This window comes from Macrobrachium nipponense, chromosome 5, assembly GCF_015104395.2.
Source record: "Macrobrachium nipponense isolate FS-2020 chromosome 5, ASM1510439v2, whole genome shotgun sequence".
Classification (NCBI taxonomy): domain Eukaryota; kingdom Metazoa; phylum Arthropoda; class Malacostraca; order Decapoda; family Palaemonidae; genus Macrobrachium; species Macrobrachium nipponense.
This window is the reverse complement of record NC_061107.1, coordinates 141,490,158-141,505,668: the sequence shown is the minus strand read 5'-3', so window position 1 is coordinate 141,505,668 and position 15,511 is coordinate 141,490,158. Positions and strand designations below refer to the sequence as shown.

The 15,511-nt window shown below is 52.1% G+C and overlaps 1 protein-coding gene across 1 annotated transcript in view; it reads right to left on the bottom strand.

Moving 5' to 3' along the window:
* Nucleotides 1-15,511, bottom strand: part of LOC135215678 (cyclin-dependent kinase 9-like) — a 211,780-nt gene that overhangs the window by 195,484 nt on the left and 785 nt on the right. The gene's annotated exons all lie outside the window — the stretch shown is intronic.

Below are 15,511 nucleotides of genomic sequence, written 5' to 3'. Positions count from 1 at the left end.
AATCTGAGTCTTTTGTGAACAGACTGGTGTTCGCCCAACCTTGGAAGCCTCCCTGGTCGTAAGAGCGAGGGAGGGATCCAAGCCTCTGTCCGATTGATCGGGTGTGCACCGCAGGATCAATGGTCAGACCTCTGGACGAGTATAAGAGAGAGGCAAGCGTATCTCTTCGTACCAGCAATGTAAGAACTTGTTCCTGTACAGGAGCAAAGTTAAAGTCATGGTTTGACTCTTGTAGGCATCCACTTCCCCCCCTTGTAGAAGGAAGTGGTGGATATTCTGCTCCCATCCCTCGTGAAAGGGATAGGATGGGGCTCCGTCATATAGCTCACCGGCATCTCGTCCTTATCCAGCAGGGTGATGACTGTATCCCTCTACCCACAGTAGAGGGGGGAAGAAAAGATAGAAAGAGAAGCCAGTCACTTTCTCATCACTATCTATTCATACAGTCACACCAGGACTCGATGCTGTTCAGCCTGCTAGGGTCTGGGTTAGCTAGACGACTGTTGAGCAGCCACCACGGGTCCTAAGGAAACTGATCCACGGACCTATGGGCAATATCCAAGAGGTATAAGGAAGTTTGCCGGTGGTCTGGTTGTACCAGACCCCTGCCTTCCATACCTGCGCCACGGAGAGTTCTTACGAAACGCCAACGAGGGGCCAATACTTCTGACTTCGTGAGTTCTCGGACGGGACGTACGGATGTCGTCACTACCATCAGCCTCATACGCCCTCCTGAAGACCTCACGCAGCCAGGACGAAAGAGTGTTCTTGATACTTCTTTTCTTGTTAGACCCGTTGCTAACGAAGAGGCGTCGACACTCAGGCCCGAGGTGCGTTCTCTTCAGATAGCGCCGTAGCGTCCTCCCAGGACAAAGGAAAAAGCAGCATCTCATCCACATCATTATCTGCATGACGCTCCCGTACTCTCTTCGCCGATGCCAGTCCAGCAAGACGAGGGTCATTTGAGTTCCCTGGGTTGGCAAGACCTTTGGAAGCTGCTCCTAAGCAAGGAGATCTCGAACGAGTTCGAGATGTCCAATCCCGTCAGTTTCAGGAAGAGCGACAAGGCGGTCTGTATCCTTTGACTGTGGGAACTTAGAGGAGCTTCCTCGGCGAAGAAAAAACGAGGAAATCCGCTACCTGCTGAAGAGTGGCTCTGAGAAGAGATAGGCCCCGTCTACGACACCAACCACAGAAGACGGCCAACTTCCCCTGGTACACAGCTGCAGAGGACTGACGGACGTTTCCAGCCATCTCTGTTTGCTGCGCTACGAAAAAAGCTTCTCGTTCGCAAGAGAAGGTGGATAACAGCCAGCCGTGAAGACGTAGGGACTGGACTGCTCTGTGGTACCGCTCGACGTGTGGCTGGCCGAGAAGGTTGTGCCAATGGGGAATCTCTCTCGGTTTCTCTTGCGAGAAGAGAAGCCAGCAGGTCCAGATACCAAATGGCCTGTGGCCATTTGGGAAGCCATCAGGATCATCCTGAGATTCGGGATGACCAGTGCTCGACTGATCACCTTGCGAATCAGGCTGAACGGGGAAAGGCATAGGCGAAGAGGTTGTCCCACGGGTGTTGAAGAGCGTCCTCTGCAGCTGCCCATGGATCCGGCAGGCGGCCGAGAAGAACACCTGGAGCTTCCTGATGTGCCGGATGGCGAACAGATCCTCGACTGGTCGCCCCCACAGGTCGAAGAGCCTTTCCGCCACGTCCTGGTGTAGAGACCATTCGGTCCTTATCACCTGATCCCGACGGCTGAGCGTGTCTGCTACTACATTCCTTCCCTGGAATGTAGCGTGCCGACAGCTCTATTGAGTGTGCCTCGGCCCACTCGTGCACCTGCCGAGTCAACTGATACAACGGGAGAGGACCACTAGGCCCCCCCTGTTTGTTGACGTAAGCCACCACCGTGGTGTTGTCGTACATCATCACCACTGAGTGTCCCATCAAGCGGTCCTGGAACTCTTGGAGAGCAAGGAACGCTGCCTTTAGTTCCAGTACATTGATGTGAAGGTGCTTGTCGTTTCTCGTGACCACACTCCTGAAGTACCGCAACTCTTCCAGGTGTGCACCCCACCCAATCCCTCGTCGATGCGTCTGAGAGCAGCTGCATGTCCGGGGGGAGAGTGCGCGGAGGCACTCTCTTAAGGGGTTCCTGTCGTCCAGTCACCTGGCTAGGATGGTCCTGCCTCACCTCCTGTGTCAGTGGACTATGGAAGGTCTTGCTGGGGGATCCGTCGCCTGTGACCACTCTCCTTTGGTCTCCCTGAAGAGACCGCAGGTGAAGACGCCCGTTAGGGACTGGCTTCCCGAGTGACGACAGGTGTCCGATCACGACTTGCCATTGCTGAGCTACCTGTTCCTGCCGAGACAGGAACTGGTTGGCTGCCTCCCTGAATCTGCTACCGTGTCGATCAGCATACCCAGGTACTTCATCCTTCTGCTTGTGCTCGAGATCGGACCATTTCGAAGTTCAGAACGATCCCAGATCGCGACAGAAACTCGAGCAGTCGATCCCTGTCCTGTAGCAACTGCGAGCGGTAGCTCGCCAGGACTAACCAATCGTCGAGATACCCCTCAGACATATCCCGTGCGAATGGCCCCAAGCAGACACCAGAGTGAACACTTGTGAACACCTGTGGGGCGGTTGGTTGAGAGACCGAAGCAACGTGGCCTGAGCTGGTACACCGTCCCGTCGAGGATGAAGCGGTTACGGTACTTTAATTCCGAAGGGAACTGATGAATGGGTATTGTAGATAGCATTCCTTCAAGTCCACTGAAAGCATGAAATCGTTCTCCCTGATAGAGTCGAGCACTGAGCGTGCCGTCTCCATCGTGAACCGGGTCTGGCGAACCAACCGGTTCGGGGGAGAGAGATCTATCACTGGGCGCCAGCCTGTCGTAGACTTTTCCACCAGGAAGAGTCGGCTGTAAAGCCCGGTGACTGATCCGTACCGATTTCTACAGTTCTCTTGCTCAGCATGGTCTTGATCTCCTCTCAATGCTACGTCCTTCGATGCCCTGGAACGTACGCCTGCTGTTGGACCGGGTCCCAATGGCTGGCCAGGCACCCCCCCACTTCCGGCAGCAGGTGAGGGGGAATGCCGTCCTTCCACTGTGAACGTCGTCTGGTTGGGGCTGATCGAGACCTGACAGGAGAGAGCCGTACCGCTCCGACTCATTCCAGTCCTCGTCGAGGTCGAAAACCTCAGGAGGACCGAAGGGATATATAAATACGATGTCCGAAGACACGTAGAAACGCCTCTGTCGCAGCAGAGGAGGTGAATGAGCTTGTTCGACCGTCCAGAAACCGAGAGAGCCTTCTTGTCCGGAGACGAGAGATACCTGGCTCAAACCCAGTCGGCAAGCTCCGATCGCGGCAGACCCACCGTCGATTTGGATTCCCTCTCGGGCCCCAAAACGACTCGAGCCGAGACGTGGCTCTGCTGGTGGAGCGGCGATCCTTCCCCGAGTCATTGTGCTGACGAATCAGCGCGTAACCTCGGCAAAGTCCTCTGGATCTCGGAAGTCACAGCATCTTGCAGAGTGGGACCGTTAAGCCCTTCGAACAAGAGCATATTCCGAGAATCTTCCTCCTAAGAAGGGGGAACAGCGACAGCCCTCTCGGTCTTCCCCATCCACTTGCGCATACGTCCCTGGCCGGTCCAAGAACCGTGCCTGGCACGTAGGGCGTCGTGGTGGGATCATGAGGGGCGCACCCCTCACGATCACTCCTCAATACCTCGCTCCTCCCGGTGTAACCCGAGGAGGTTGAAGGTACGGGAGAGGCAGACCTGACGCTCCTCGTCGCTCGCTGGCAGAACCAGCAGGCTTGGAGGGCTGCAGGCGATCGTCACCCGCGGTGACGATCGAGCTGCAGGGCCTGGTCGAACCGTCTCGCTGTGGAGAACGGCTGGACTGAGCACAGCGGCCCCGATCTCGAGTGTCAGAAGAGCTGGTGCTGGTTGCCGTATCCGATCGCTCTCTGTGAGAGCGACGGTCAGGCGACCTGCAGGCTCCACTGTCGCAGTGAGACCGGTGCTTGTCCTCACGGCACGTCACGTCGCTGGTTCCAGCCGTGGCTGGCACCGGCGAACGGGAGGACCTCTTCCCAGCCTCAGCCCGTGGTCGGTCGTGGACCGTCACGTCCCCGGGTAGCCAGCTGTTCACCGCGAGAGATGAGAGCTGGTCTGGTGAGAGTCGCATGAGCGGCTGTCACCAGTCTTCCGCCCCGTGCCGTGAACCTGACGCTGAGCGGACTCAGAGGTCTGGTTCCTGGCTGCACGGTCGCTGGTAGGCGCAGCCGTACACTCGGTACCTCCCGCGAACGAGAGGCCGAGACGGACCCTGATGCAGTGGCAGAACCACTGACACCAGGCGAGGAAGTACCGGTGTTAGCCGGTACCCCTCTGGTCCCGTAGTCTTCTTCCTTGCGGAAGAAGAGACGGGCCCCGCTCCCGAAGGAGCAGGAGGACCAGCGGAAGGAACCCTCCGTCCCACCGAGGTGAGACGGGTTTCCCGAGAAGCTCCCGAGGAAGCTTCTTAGGAGGGAGGAGGCGACCTTCTTCTTCCTCGGCTGTAAAGCCTTAGAAGTCGAAAGGGGAAGAAGGCTGCGGCCGACGACGATGAAGAAGATGAAGACGACGACCCACGACACCTTCCTCCTCTTCTTCGTCAGCTTCTCAGGACAGACGTAAGATCTGCTATCCAGGGCGGAGCCGGGGCTGCTGTAGCCGAAAGCCACAGGGCCCGGACGCACCTGTACAGACAGACCAAAGTCTGGGGTGGGGTAGTACCACCACGAAACAGGGACGACATCAGCAGGTATGGGCATCTCAGGAAACAGTAGGCACGGCCAGCACATCATCGGTAGGGACAGCCAGCGCAGCAACGGCAGGAACAGCCAGCGCAGCAACGGCAGAGACAGCCAGCGCAGCAACTGCATGGACAGTCAGCCCAGAATCGGCAGGTACGGCAGGCAGCACCGAAACACAGGAAGTGGAGCAGCAGCCAGCAACATCCTGGTACCGGCGGCAGGTCCAGGGGCGAGTTCTAGGGCAGCGGAAGTGTGGTCGCTGCAGCGCGGCAACCACGAGCGGCGGCGGCACGCCCCCCCTCTCGGTACGGCGAACGGCACTTCACAGCGGCTGTAGGCAAGACTGTTACCACGTGAGGCGAGTACACCAGGTGAGGAGGGACGTCGTCACCTGGTTGCGTGGTCACCACTCCATGGGTGACCGCAGTAGGCCCAGACATAGAACCTCAGCCCCTGACACCAGCACGCTCTGCAATTGGAAGGACGCCCATACCTCACCAAGGTCCACGCTCGTGGCAGTAGCACCTCGCGGAATAATAGTAGTAGCGATTAATGGGGGGGTAAATCCCCTCGTGCGGGGGTTTGATCCCTCCCGAACGAGTGGAAGACCCTAATACAATTGTACATCGGGCACCGAGCGCCCTCCCCCGCGCTCGACGGATCGGGCGAGAGAAGACGACGCCGATAACCTCCCCCCCCCCCAAGGGGAAGAGCCATCTTGTGGGAACTGAGCGGGGGGGGGTCTCGTTCCCCACCCCCGCACAGTACCCATGTACCCAACAACAAAATAAGAGCCCTAGAGCAATCGTGCCATCGGCACGAATACAAGGCATAAGGATCAATTCCCTGACTGAGCGGAACTTGAACCAAATAATATTGATGCAATCAATAATAAGGAACAAAATGAAAATGCATCTTGCAAAACGATTCACTTCACAATGAATAAGGGCTCGGATCGAGCGCATTTGCGCCCTCGGTACCGAGCGCAAGGGTGAAAGGTTTCATTCCTTACCTTTATGGATCAAGGTTTCTGGAAACCTTGATCCATAATGAATTGATGCAATCACAAATATATGAAAATGAAAAGACTACTGCGCTTGCGATTTCACTTCATACAAATAAAAAGGGAAAGGATCAATTCCCGTGAATAGCGGAACATTGATCCCAGTCAACAATGCAATCTCAATAAAAAAATGAAAATGAAAAAGAACTGCACTTGCGATTTCACTTCATTCAAAATAAAAAGGGGGAAGGATCAATCTCCGGGTAAGCTCGGAAACTGATCCAAAATGAGTATTGCTACAAAAAAAAAAAATAATATATGAAAATGAAAAAGAATACTGTACTTGCGATTCCACTTTCATACTGAATAAGTTTCCGTGCCGAGCGCATTCGTTCGGCAACGGGCATACAGGTCAAAAAAAAATAAATGAAAAGAGCACTTACTTACGATTTTCATCTACACATTTCCAACCCAATATACGCTCGGAGCGAGCGCTCCCGCCCTCGGCACCGAGCATACACAATACGAGGATCATTCTGGGAAAATGAATTCCCGCAATTACGCCCTTCAGTCCCGGCACTCGGGTAATCGGAGGGCGTTGTGACCAAGATCCTTTAATTCACAATTGAATTCAATGAAATGATTGTACTTACAATTCAGTTTCACTAGATACATAGAAAAAAGAAAAACACAATCATGCGAAAGCAAACGACGATGAGCGGGCAGAGAGCGATGATACACGTCCACACGCCAGCAGCCGAAAGCAAAAAGTGATTTGTTTAACCTCCCAGTCGCGCGCGCGCGCCTGTCGGACAAGCAGTTAACTACCGAACCCCTTGTTCGAAAGCTTACGACCTATCCAGCTGCCGCTAGTACCTTCCTATTGTAAAAGGACCGAAGGTTTGTATGCCGTGTCGGAACAACTTAAGACTAACACTGAACACCTTCGCTTCAGTTACAACCAGTTTACATGCAAAATGACAATTTGTCGAAAATTGCATTTTTCCTAACTATACAAACCTGAGTCCTTTACATAGGAAGTAGCTAGCGGCAGCTGGAACGGTCGTAAGCTTCGAACAAGGGAGAACGGTAGTTAACTGCTTGTCCGATCGTCGCGCCCCGCGCGAAACAAATCACTTTTGCTTTTGGCCCATGCAAAATACGCAGAGTGAGGGGTGGCATGAGGAGGGACTTTATGTTAAAGGACCTCAGGTTTGTATAGTTAGGAAAAATGCAATTTTCGACAAATTGTCATTTGTTCCGATACGTAATACAAACCCTCGGTCCTTTAACAATAGGAAGACTCACTTCTTGGTGGGAGGAATCTGAGTCTTTTGATGAACAGACTGGTGTTCGTCCATCCCTGGAATGCCTCCCTGGTCGTAAGAGCGAGGGAGGGATCCAAGCCTCTGTCCGATTGATCGGGGTGTGCACCGCAGGATCAATGGTCAGACCTCTGGGCCGAGTACTAAGAGAGGCAAGCGTATCTCTTCGTACCAGCAAGCAGAACTTGTTCCTGTTTGCAAGAGGCAACATAAAGTAGGGTTGTCTCAAGCTGGCATCCACTTCCTCCCCCTTGTTGGAGGAAGTGGTGGATACACGCTCCTATCCCTAGTGAAAGGGATAGGATGGGGCTCTGTTGAGTAGCTCACCTGCATCTTGTCCTTATCCAGCAGGGTGACGACCGTGTCCCTCTAACCACAGGTAGAGGGGAAGAAAAAGATGGGAAGAGGAGCCAGTCACACTCTCATTCACCATCCATTCTTACGGTCACACCAGGACTCGATGCTGTTCAGCCTGCGAGGGTCTGGGTTCGCTACACAACGTGTTTGAGCAGCCACCACGGGTCCCAAGGAAAAAGATCCAAGGACCTGTGGCAATATCCCAAAGGTAGAAGGAAGGGCATGTGGTCTGGTTGGACCAGACCCTGCCTTCAGTACCTGCGCCAAGGAGAAGTTCTTGTGGACAGGCAGCATCTCCTTCGCATCGAAGGCGGTGAAGTCCATTAGGGAGGGGATTGTGAACGACTCGAACCAATCGTCAGGGACCGAAGGGTTCTGAGTCTTCGCTACGAAGTTCGGTACGAAATCGAGCGTCACGGATCCCCATCCCCTGGGTGCCTGACTTCGCAGAAGTCATGCAGTTCCTCAGAGGAAAAGAAGGAAATAGTCGCATGACCTATCCCTCTTCTCTACTTCGGTGATGTCCAATACCCATACTGGTCTGTCCGTTAGCAACGAAGTCTCTCGCATCCTCCTATCCCCATGCAGCGAAGTTCTCGGTAGTGGATAGGACACCGACACTCCATGGTGGGTGTCAATGGGTATGGGTACTGTGACAAGCTATTAAAACGAAGTAATGGTTGCTGTGTAACAACCGAACTAAGTCAACAGCGTAATTCGTAACTGACTCGGGCGCTCTGACAGCTGCCGACTGACTGCGTTCGGTAGGAGGCAAGTTGTCAAAGCATCCGAGTAAGTCACGTGACCTTCGCCTTTAAAGGGTTATGCCGAGAGACCAAACAAATGATGTATTTGTTTGTCACCATGCCGGACAGCGAGGTGATGATTCTCTTAAGGCATGTACCCAACAGGCGCAAAGTCAATTGCCTTCTAGAGACCGAGGGTCCCTGAAGGTAAAACATCTCATGTTTGTTGAATCTCAGCTAAGGAGAAACAACACTATGTACCGTTGAAGACGAAGGTAGATATTGAATGCAACCTACGTCTTCACATATGAATCGAGAGAAGGATCTCAAGATTCATAACCTGTGCTTACAATGACTGAAAACGCTAACCGCTATTTCATTGCTGTCCGGTGAGAGTCGTAGTTTGCAATGAAAGCGGAGCGTTCTTCGGTAATGAAAACACAGGTGAAAGCCGCCTGAAGAACTGCTTCTCATGGGCTGAAACATTTGGAGGTAGAGCTGTCAGGTCGAGGAGTAGGCGATGTCTTCTGACACATCTTGTAATCGGGTTGAACAATGAACAATTGTACACCTACGAATACGAGATATTTTGAAGACAAACTCAGATGTCTGCAAAATCATTCGCATTATCGCAGTGCGATGCAGCGGGAGACTTGTACAGACTTCTGTTACCGTGCGGTAAACGAAAGATGAAAGAGTCCAAGAGATATCTCTGTTGAAAATTCTCGCAATGTCGAAGGCGATGGAATCTAGCGTCACCGCAGTAGGTGGTCCTTCATTATTGCGAGAATCCCCGTTAATCAGAGACTAAGTCCATGATTGTTAGGCAGAGATACGGTTCGGTAGTCAATCAAGCGGGGGGGGGGGGGGGAGAGAGAGACATACATGACCGTGAATCTCGGAGGCCCAGCTGATACTGAGCTGCTATGAGGCAGTTCATACGCAGTGGTTGAGCCTGCTGACGTCGTCATCCTGAGTTGCCAGGTAATCCATTATTCCACGAAGGAATGCGTTCGGCTAGAACTACCGAGCATAAAAGATATGCTCGGGCAATTATATTTAGGCGAAACGAATTTCGGTAAATATAAAAGTTGAAATGGTGTTGTCGTGACAAAACCATAAGTATATAAAATTGAAACTGAAACTCCTGGGAGGTTGCAGGCAACCCCGAGTTGCAGTTCAATTAGAATACTTCTCGTCTAAGTCGCAATTCGTAGAATAACTAGGATATGCGCCTACCCCTCGGACAATTCAACTGCTTAGCAGAATCATGTCGCGAGGTTAATATACGTAGTAATATTTGTAGGATTCTGAACAACGATCTCCATCCTAAATTCTTTCCTTCAAGAAAACAAAATAAGGATTGGAGATCGACCACCTTCGTTCTCTATCAAAGAGAGTGAAGGAGAAGTCTTCCTCGAAGGAAAGCTTCAATGGTGAACAGAATACTAAGACGATAGTTCAAGCCAAACTGGATATTCCCGTCCGATCTCCTCTATTCCAGGTTGGTCGCCTACTGTGAGATAGTTTCTTTCAGCAGCAGTCTTCTTCACAATGCTAGAAATTCCAGGAATTCGAGCATAGGCGAGGTTCCCGATTATCGTGTAACATATCGGGGATTCTCGTCTCGCTCACTTTGGACCGTGGTCTCGCGTAAGTGTTTTGAAGATCGTAAAAACTCGAACACTCTGAATGCGCTAGAAATTCCGTAGAATTCTAAGCAGTCTGCGAAACCCCCACCGAATTCGTCAAACGATATCGGCTGGTGGTCCTCTCGATTCCCGTAGAATCGAGAATGGAGCAGGATTCCTCCTCCAACGACCGGGGCTTACGTCAAGGTAGGACCCGAAGGTCCCCCGGTAGCGCAGTCCCGAACGTGGGATCCTACAAAGAAATCTCTGTAGGATCCTTCCCCTTTCCCTCGTAGCCGTAAGGAGAGAGGGAATGGGGAAGGAATTGGATACTCGCTCGCCTTCCCAGTGGAACTAGCAGTTGGAGAAGAGTAGGAGCAGCCATCGCCTTGCGGCGATGGCCTCTCAGAGTCTGGGAAAACGATTCGTCAGGAGAAAACGTTTTCCCGCGGAGGGTTACGAACTCTCACTGTAGGTAAGGGTCTGCCGCCACTGTGAAACGTCGTCTGGTGGGGCCTTGATCGACACCTGACAGGAGAGAGCCGAACCGTCCTCCGACTCATTCCAGTCCTCGTCGAGGTCGAAACCTCTCAGGAGGACCGAAGGATTTAATATTTTAAAATACGGTCCGTTCCGACACGTAGAAACGCCGCTGTCGCAGTAGAGGAGGTGGAAGTAGCTTGGATCGAACCGGCCACTGAGAGAGCCTTCTTGTCCGGAGACGAGAGACACTGGTTCGAGACAGAATCGGCAAGCTCCGATCGCGGCAGACCCACCGTCGGTTTGGTTCCCTCTCGGGCCCCAAAACGACTCGAGCAGAGACGTGGGGCTCTGCTGGTGGGAGCGGCAATCCTTCCGCAGGGTCATTATGCTGACTAATCAGCTTAATGACTTCTGCAAATTCCTCTGTATCTCGGGAGTAACCGCGTCTTGCGGAGTAGGACCGTCCAGTCCCTCCAACAAGAATAGATCCCTAGATACTCCTCCTTCAGAAGGAGGAAGAGCGGCAGACCCCTGACGGTCGCCTCCAGCTAATTGCGCGTATGTCCTGGTCGGTCCTAGAACCGTGCCTGGTCCATACGGCGTCATAGCGGGGTCGCGAGCGGCGCACCTCTCGCGATCACTCATAGGTACCTCGCTCCTCCCGGCTACAGGAGAGGCAGACCTGACGCTCCCCCCTAGCTCGCTGGCAGGACCAGCGTGCTTGGAGGGCTGCTGCTGATCGTCAACAAGCGGTGGCGATCGAGCAGCATGCCTAGCCTTGCCGCTCGCCTGAGGCGAGAGGCCTTGGCTGAGAACGTCGACGCTGATCTCCTAGCGTCAGGCGAGTTGTTTGCTGGTTACCGTCTCCGCCCGGTCCCGATGGGAAGCGGCGTCAGGTGACCTGCTAGGCTCGCTGTCACGGTGAGACCGGCGAGCGTCCTCTCGGCGCGTCGAGCCCGCTTGTACCAGCCGTGGCTGGTACCGACGGCCGCGGGGACCCCTTCCCTTCCTCGCCTCAACCCGTTTATGGAGAGGCAGACCTGACGCTCCCCCCTCGCTCGCTGGCAGGACCAGCGTGCGTGGAGGGCTGCTGCTGATCGTCAACACGCGGTGACGGTCGAGCAGCAGGCCTAGCCTTACCGCTCGCCTGGGGCGATTGGCTCGGCTGAGAACGTCGAGACCGATCTCTAGCGTCAGGCGAGCTGCCGCTGGTCACCGTCTCCGCCCGGTCCCATCGGGAGCGGCGGACGGGTGACCTGCTAGGCTCTGTGTCGCGTCGAGACCGGCCAGCGTCCTCTCGCCGCGTCAAGTCGCTGGTACCAGCCGTGGCTGGTACCGGCGCCGCGGGGACTCCTTCCTCGCCTCAACCCGTGGCTGATCAGCGACCGTCACGTTAGCCCGAGCAGCCAGTTGATCGCTGCTGAGAGCGTCCACTGGCCTGGCGAGAGTTGTGTGCACGACTCTCGCCAGTCTTCTGCTCCGCGCCGCTGTCTTGACGGCGAGCGAGCTCGGGCGTCAAACTTTGGCTGGACGGTCTTCTTGGAAGAGCGTCCACTCGGTGCTTCTCGCGAACGAGAAGCGGCCGAGACGGAACCTGGTTTAGCGGCAGACCCGCTAGCACCAGGTGAGGACGCACCAGCCGAGGCTGGTGCCCTCTGGTCCCCGTCGACTTCTTCTTTGCAGAAGAAGCGACGGGCCCCGTTCCCGAAGGAACAGGAGGACCAGCAGAAGAGCTCCCCAGCTCGCCTGAGCTGAGGCGCCTTAAGAAGGCGACCCCCGGGTGCTTATTAAGATCCCGAAGGAGTCTTCTTAGGGGGGAAGGAGGCAACCTTCTTCTTCTTCGGCTGTTTGGCCTTAGAAGTCGAAGGGGAAGGAGAGGCAGCGGACGACGAAGAAAGACGACGAAGACGACGACGACACCTTCTTCCTCTTCCTCTTCTTCTTCGCCAGGCTCCGCAGGACAGACGTCAGGTCTTCCATCCAGGAGGGAGCCGGGGCAGTTGCCGAAGCAACAGGGCCCGACTGCACCTGTCCGGAAAGACTTGAGACTGTGACAGCATCACCAACAGCAGGAACAACAGGAACAGGTCCAGGAACAGCAGGAACATCTGAAAGTGAATGAGCAGCAGGTACCTGATCTGAAAGGGAATGAGCGGCTGGGACAGCAACAGGTACGGCAGGCACGGCAGGTACCACAGGAGAGACAGCGTCCTGTCGGCAGCTACCGTCATCCTCGGCACTGGCGGCAGTCCAGGGGACTCTTTGGGCAGCGGCAGTCCGGGGTCGGCAATACAAAGAACCCAGGTGGCGGTGGCACCGTCCTGATTGGCACGGCAGGAATTTGTTCTGGATTGCAGCCGTGGGTGTTACCGACATGACATGTGGTGTATACACCAGGTGCGGTGACATCTCATATGCTGGTGTCGAGATTTATCATGAGTGACCACTGCCGACCCCGCCAACCGCTGAATCAACCCCTGCAGTCCCAGCGACTCCCACACCTGTTCCAGGTCGTCCTCGCTGATGGCAAACCTGCGGAAGCAACAGTCGGGTTGTTAGTTAGAGGGGCTTCCTCGCGCCTGGGGGGAGAGAACCCACCCAGAGCGGACGGAAGACCCCGAGTACAACTGGACGTCCGTTACCAAAGGAGTCACTTCTCCCACGGATGTAGCACCTGCGTAACATAGATAGATAGTAAGAGGGGTTCCCTCACGCACGGGGGGAAGACTGCCCCCCCCAACCCCGAACGCAAGGAAGACCCCGAAATACAAAATACCATGAAGAAGCTGAGCGGGGGGCAGGAAGGAAGAACGAAGAATCGGCTACCAAGGGAGTCGCGGGAGAGCTTTCCGACGACTTCCTGGCAGACCTTCGCTTCCCCCACCCCCGCACAGCAGTGAAAAGTAATATGAAAATGAAACAGAATACTGCCCTTGCGATTCACTTCATAGAACTTAATGGAGAAAAGATCAATTCCCGGGTAAGAAACGGAAACTTGATCCAATAATATGATGCTATCATAAAATATATATGAAAATGAAACAGAATACTGCACTTGCGATTCATTTCACATAAAAATCGTAAGGATCAATTCCCGGTAAGAACGAAAATTGATCCAGATTAAATTTCATGCAAATAAATGAAAATGAAAAGAATATTGCAATTGCGAATCCACTTTCATTGCATTCCTATTATACAAAATTAAAATTTCGTGCCGAGCGCAATCACACTCTCGGTAACGAGCGCACAGGCAAAAATAAATAATGAAAAAAAGTACTTACATTTTTCAATTACACCCTTCGCCCAAATACATGACTAACGGCGCGAGCGCGCCCGTTGCCCTCGGCACCGAGACATAATTCAAGGTTTCATAATTAAGTAATGAAAATGAAAACAGTGTACTTACAGTTTCATTTTCAAGTCAAACAAACCATTAGTAGAAAACACAATATAACAAAGCATACGACGATGAAGCGGGCAGCAGAGCGATGACGAACAGTCCTTCACACCCGCGGCCGAAAGCAAAAGTGATTTGTTTACCTCCCAGTCGCGCGGCGCGCGACGATTTCGGACAAGCAGTTAACTACCGTTCTCCCCTTGTTCGAAGCTTACGACCGTTCCAGCTGCCGCTAGCTACTTCCTATTGTTAAAGGACCGAGGGTTTGTATTACGTATCGGAACAAATGAGATTTTGCACTGTGTTCAATACCAGCAGTACCAGCACCAGCAGTCACGGGAGGAACGTAAAAGAATGTGAATATGTGTACTATCATAAGCCAAAACACACATAAACATGCACAAAGTCACAAATAAAAGATCACAAATACTTAGGGTAAACAACCGCAGATGATCCATCGTCATCGTGTAGCACGGCCTTATTCACTCGATATTTAATTGGTGAAACAAGAATACAATTACAATTTTAGGCATACCATTCTAAAGATTGAAGTTTCGTAACATAATGTGATATATGAAAGCCCCATACGAACTAAAATAAGCATGTGCGCTCTTCGTAAAATATGTTTTCAAGACAGTTTTGAAATCCAATATGGCAGCAATCGCGTGACTGGCCGTTCTAACCACAGACAATTCACTATCTTTCCCAGCCTTCTCAGCACTCATTTGAACAATGTTAGCGTATATATGTAACGTTTATTGATCTTACTCAAGATTGCAGTTGTAATCAGCACAATAAAACAACATTTTGTTGCCTATATTAGTGAAAGTATGAAACTTTTTATTTCCGGGGTCATGGTTTAAACTGAATTCATTTTTACCTTGTAATTGGTGGTTTTATCCTTACTGGCATCGCAACTGAAACAATTATACACATTTTGATCTTAATTCACTCTAAATTACACTTGAACCACATTGCTGTTCCTGGTTCCTAAGCACTCACTCCACAAACACAGTTACGAGAGCAGACAACTACACTGTTTATGAGGTGCAAAGCTTTATTCCCTTAATTATTTACTTTACTCATTATTTAGTTTAACTTTACTTTGTTACTTCAAAATGTTTATTTAATTCATGTCTATTTTCCCTTTTTTGCAACCAAATTAACTCTGAAAAATTACAAATATTTCTGATGTACGTACGAGCAGACGACGCAACGAAAAAAGGACTCATCGTTGCCAATCTAGTGGAGCTTCACACATATGCCAATGCATTTACAAAGTGTTTCCATGAATTCTAGTTGTCATAGTAATGACGCAATGATTAAATTGCTGTAATATGTATATATACTACAAATAGATATGCTAATTTCACTTATTTCCCCAGTTTTGTGTAAGTCTTATAACCAGTTTGGAGGGTAAACACATACCCATTGACAACACAGATAAACAAGTGAAGAGCGCAAAACGCCGCAAAGAATGCCGTAGTCCCCTTGAATAAGTACAAATAAGTGCTGGTAAGAGTTCAGGTGTACGATTGTTGTGATGAAAGTGCCCCAGCATCTACAGGTACAAGTGGTGTGTGAATTTAGCACAGGAAATGGGAAGTTTGTTAACACAAGCAACTCCACAAATATCGAGATGGCGTCAATCTTCTAAACATTTTTAATTGTAATAAAAATTTCGAAAGCATCATGGGGGTAGTGCGCACTGCGTTGGCCACACTTTTCATTACCCTCTGTTTAAATCTTAAAATA